Here is a 6,000-nt window from a genome sequence, read left to right as displayed (position 1 = left end):
TAACCAGGCTATGATTCATACTCACACATAAATCCATTACATCATGGATCAGCTGGTATGTGAACAGCTATACATGAAACTTCTTTTAAATCACTTCCTAAAACCCACTTTTATAGACTCTTCTATAAGTCTTCCCTTTTTTTAACTGAATTTTCATTTATGAATTTATATTCAGTAGGCGTGAGCTCACATAGCCACCAATAGATCCACCTGTTTTTTCTGCTCCGACAAGTCAAAAAGTATAACTAGTTGTTGTGAGGATCTTTATAAAGAAATCATTTTCAAATTGAAAACCAAAAACGTATATATCACTGAAGAATAGGATATCATTTAAAAATAAGACTTATTGTTTACAATAGAAATTTTTAAAATGTCCCAATAGGATCGGTATGTATTTTACACGTAGTTAAAAATTCATTATAAAATAGGTGTATCTTTTACCCGTGTTTCTAATGTTTTACTTTCTTTTGGCATTTTTTTATTTAGAAACTTAATGAAATACTTGTTTATAGGACCACTTGTGTACTGTAACTGAGTTCACAACTTTCATTATTTCTAGGGAAAACACACACATCTTAGACTCTTCATTAGGGCCCGAGCAGGGAACCTGCGAGGTCCCTATTGTTTTTCGAATGATTATTATTATTATTATTATTATTATTAGCCTATTATTATTATTATTTTATTCCTTCGTCCAAAATGATCGCATTTTTCACTGCCTGAATGTGAATGAAAACTCGATTTTATTTGGCAAAGTCATTAGGCTTGGCGAAAAATTTTATAATCTGTTGTTGTTGTGAATGTGCACCACTAGGTGGCGCTATTATCAAGGAAAGTGCGTTTTGGCTAATAACTCCCACATACTTTGTCGCACCTTCGAAAACCTTATATCCACGCGTTCAGTGAATTGTGCTGAATCTCGTGATATAGGCCCATTTATGCTTTGCGTTTTTTTCACTAGCTCGCGCAATGTCGCAAACCTACTTTTTCGAACTCCTCCCAGGCAATTTCACCGATTTGCACCAAACTTTGCACACAGCATCTGTGGACCCTCCTGACAAAAAGTTATCAAAAGAATTTTGATATTCAAAAAAATACTCAAGTTATTAAATAACAACTTCCTGCAGATTTCGTTCCAACCAGGAAGTGTTGCATATCTCCACATTGGTTTGTCCAAATGACGTGAAACTCAGGATACTACTTGCTCATGAGGCCCAAAGGCTCTGTGCGAAATTGTGGCCGATGACAACTAGGTGGCGCTATTTAAATTGAAGTATTTTATATCTCGACATCGGTTGGTCGGATGAACACAAAACTTGGTACACTCATTGCCAATGCCCTCCTGATGACAGCTGACAAAGGGGTTAGTGATCTGACACTAGGTGGCGCTCTGGTGGCAGTTTCATTTTATATTTGGCACTGTGCCCACACCATAACACTTATGGATATGAAATTCATAGGGGTGGTATAGACTGGCCCCTGTAACTCACACACCAAAAATGACCAGCAGGTGGCGCTATCATCAACACAAACCATTTTTGCCTAATAACTCCCACATACTTTGTCGCACATTCAAAAACCTTATATCCACACGTTCAGTGAATCTTGCTGAATCTCCTGATATAGGCCACGCCCATTTGCGCCTAGCGTTTTTTTTTCGCTAGCTCACGAAATGTCACAAACCTACTTTTTCGAACTCCTCCCAGGCAATTTCACCGATTTTCACCAAACTTTGCACACAGCATCAGTGGACCCTTCTGACAAAAAGTTATTAAAAGAATTTTGATATGCCAAAGAATACTCAAGTTATTAAATAACAACTTCCTGTGGATTAGGGTCAAAACAGGAAGTGTTGCATATCTCCACATTGGTGTGTCCAAATGACATGAAACTGAGGACACTACTTCCCCATGAGCCCCTAAGGCTCTGTGCAAAATCTTGGCCCATGACCACTAGGTGGCGCTATTTAAATTGAAGTATTTTATATCTCGACGTCAGTTGGTCGACTTAACACGAAACTTGGTACACTGATTGCCAATGGCCTCCTGAGGATAGCTGACGAAGGTGTTACCGATCTGACACTAGGTGGCGCTCTGGTGGCAGTTTCATTTTATAATTGGCACTGTGCCCACACCATAACACTTATGGATATGAAACTGATTGGGCCGGTATAGACTGGCATCTGTAACTCACACACCAAAAATCACCAGCAGGTGGCGCTATTATCAACACATAACCGCTTTTTGGCTATCAGTTAAGACATGCGCGCACAATAACGGGGCAATGGGTCCGGGTAAGGAGCACGCCTCGACAGCAGCACGGCCCGACCCGCGTGGCCTGCGAGGGCCCGTTCATCGCTGCTTGCAGCTTTAATTTACATTTATTATTTATTTATTATTTATTTATTGAGCAAAATTAAGTTAAGAGTGCAGACACAATGCAATACAGATTGTTTTTCTGCAGTCATCTGTAGTATTGTCTATATAAAGACACTTTATACATGTATAATTCTCCACCTTTAGGTTAATCGTCCTAAGTAAAGAAAAAAATGTATTTCATATAACTTCTTTAATGTTAGATTTTCTCAAACAATCAAAACAAAGGTGCGCAATATGATAGTTGTCTGCACATTGCTGCAGTCCCTCTTCAAATTATTCAATTAATGTTTGTACTCTAGTAGTGTATGAAGCATCTGATATCAATGCCATAAACTCAAATCAAAGAAAAATAATTAATACATGGTGGAATGTCAATACAGCCAAAACGCTGTGCAGATGTTCACAGCGACAGCTTATGCATGCATTTATAGTGTAGATAGATCAAATGCAAGATATGTTAAAACACTGCATGTTCACAGAAGTCCTGTTAAAACTGATGAGTATGTTTTTCTGTGTTTATTGTTGATAGTAGGTTTGCCCTTTTGCAAAGCAGCGTTTCTGTGAAAGCCTTGTCTTGAACCGATGGGCTCAGTCTGAGTCGCTGCTGCTGCTGCTGCTGCTGCTGCTGCTGGAGGAGGACTGTGGAGGAACAGAGGAAAATTATATACGTTTCATATTTTAATACATTTTACAAATGAAAAAAGGTGCAATTACAGCTTGAGAATGACATCCCATTATTTAAAAAAGTGGATTTTTTATTTCAGCTATCACCTTGCCTTAATTTGGCACCTACTTGAAATAAGTCCATTTAACCTTGATAGGATGAACTGTGTTCAGATGGTTACGGTGCTGTTTCTCAGGGGTTTTCTTTGAGATGCAAGTACGTTTTTGAATCAGATGTCACTTCTACCCAGATAACAGTCATTATTCATACTGTTGTGTCCTCAGAACATTTAATGCACAGATGTGTTTACAAATCCACTTGTTGCTGTGTCTTGTATGAGTCTCCCAGCAGCCATTAGATGTCACTGTATCACTGATATCAAAGCCGATTTCGACTGCAGCGCTTCATATAATCTTACATGGCAAAATTTAGTGTAATTCAAGCTGCGTGGTATTATGGAGTGTGAACTTTATGTTTTATACTATTATTTAATAGGTCACATCTGCCTTAATCATCTTTAAAAGCCAACACACTAATACACACTGACAAAACTGCACAGTCACTGCGCTCACAGCAGCCTTGTTTGATGGAAACTTCAGCTATCTCCTGAAAACACCAGTCTTAACTGAAGACATTTAAGTCGAGCTGAAACAATAAACCTAATAGCTGATTGACAGAAAAATCCATTCTGATGAATTGATTTACCAAAGTCTTCGTTCAAGGAAAAAAATGTCAAAAAATCTGCAGATCCAAACCACTCAAGTGCTAAAAATTCCTGCTTTTAATAGTCTTATACGATAGAAAACTAAATATATGTTGTGGTTTGAAACTGTAGTTGGGAAAAAGAAGCCTTCTGAAGATGTCAACTTGGGCCCAGGAACCTGTTTAAGAACAAACACTTGACTTTCCATAAGTACTGTACTATTCATATTTAAGTGATTTGTCTGTGCTCATACAAGCCATCGTAGTGTTTCAAAGTACAATCTAGTGTCTGGGTGTGCCCTGGCTGTATAAGTAATCTTAACTATAAAAGTCTATATCTCTCCTTAAAGTTGAGCATAAACCAAGTTGACTCCTGACATAGGTTCCTCCTTAGCTGTGCTGCACTTTGCACTCAACATGACTGTATTTATATTGCTTGATGAAGGTGTGTGTTTGCAGCACTGTCAGGCCTGGGGCTGAGGAGCGAAGGCAGGCACAAGTTTGCATGAGGCGCCATTTTAAACATCTCTTACACGGTGCATCTTTCAACCCAAACTCACCTTGCCATGTTTGTGGTGCCCATGTTTGTGCCCCTTCTTTGCTTTCTTCATCTTTTTGTGGGCTTTGTGTCCGACCATTCCCATTCCCATTCCTGCCACTCCTGCCATTCCTCCAGCTAATGCGGGATTCATCCCTCCATGGTGACCTTTGTGTTTATCTTTGTGTTTATCTTTGTGGTGACCTTTGTGGTGACCTCCTTTTGGAGAGTGTGGGTATGGACCTGGGTATGGACCAGGGTGAGCACCTGCAGGAGGAACTCCTGGATATCCACCTGGAGCCATAGGATAAGGATGTTGTCCTGGAGCTCCGAAAGGCATCGCCCCTGGTGGTGCATTTGGTGGCATGGCTGGGTTCATACCAGCTGGGTACTGGCCTGGTTGGGGGAAGGCTCCTGGTGCAGGTGCAGTAGGAAAAGCAGGGTTGTAGCCAGGAGGGTAGGCAGGGTTTGGCGGGCCCATTGGAGGGGGAGGACCTGATATACATAAAAAGGCACACATACACACAGTATTACTCAGAGGACCTTTATTATTAAACAGGCCTAAGGCAAGAAAATAAAATGCTGGTTATGTCTGGTATCTCACCTTGATTTGGCCACATGGTTATGAGTCAAACACTTAAGTTGTCACACAAAATCCTGAAGAAACGGTGAGAAAAAAGTTAAATTATAGGGTGGTGTTACAACACTTTATCTTTTATAACTTAGTACATGGAATTTGATTAAATCCAAATCAAACGAGTCACCACACAACAGCGCAGTTCTCTGGTTTTCTGTCCTGATGATCTCCTTTCATCCGTCACCACATCTGTTTTTTTATGTTATATCTGCTGCATATGAAAACTCCAACACTGTTAAACTGTTGTAGCTCTTGTCAGTAGGCTGTACTTTATCTTACTGTATCAAAGGTCAAGAAGACTAATTACTTAGGATATACATTTTACAGTAATAAAAAAAAAAGTAAACCAGAGGTGGGAATAATGAAGTACAAATACTTTTTACTGTTACTGTACTTAAATAGATTTTTCAGAAATCTGTACTTTACTTGAGTATTTATTTTTCTGACAACTTTTTACTTTTTCTCCCTACATTTAACACAAATATCTGTACTTACTACTCCCTATATTTTCAAAACAGACTATTTACTTCAGTTTTAACGCATTTGAGGGGATTTCAGTACAGAATGTGTATTTTTTCCACACATTTCTTTAAACAGGCTATGAATTTAATGAATATCCACATAATGTCAAAACTAAATTGGGATTTTACAGGTAGAAAGATAATTATTGTGTGAGATATAGAAACACACCCAGGTTCAGTCTATCAAGTAATACGAATAATAATAAGAAGAAGAAGAATAAAAAAATTGTATCTATCGAGTACCTGTAAAAACAGAGTTTACAAAGTGCTTTGACAAACAACAAAAGCAGGAAACTCAGGAAGACAATATTAAAGAATAAACACTCAACAGTCAAGCCAAACTAAGGTGAGTTAAAACAAGGTGGAGCAGAAAATGTAAAAACACAAGTCAAGATGAGTAACTACAAAAAAAGGAATAAAAGCCATAAAACAGGCAAAATCACAGAAAAAGAAAGAGAGAGGGAATAAAACAAGAAAAACTATTGCAAAAATAGAAATAAATAAAAGAATAAAAGATAAGAGGGTGATAATGTTAAGTACATTAAACTAATGCAGTTTAC

Source organism: Pagrus major, chromosome 6 (assembly GCF_040436345.1).
Source record: "Pagrus major chromosome 6, Pma_NU_1.0".
In the NCBI taxonomy this organism is placed as follows: Eukaryota; Metazoa; Chordata; class Actinopteri; order Spariformes; family Sparidae; genus Pagrus; species Pagrus major.
This window is presented reverse-complemented; position numbering follows the sequence as displayed.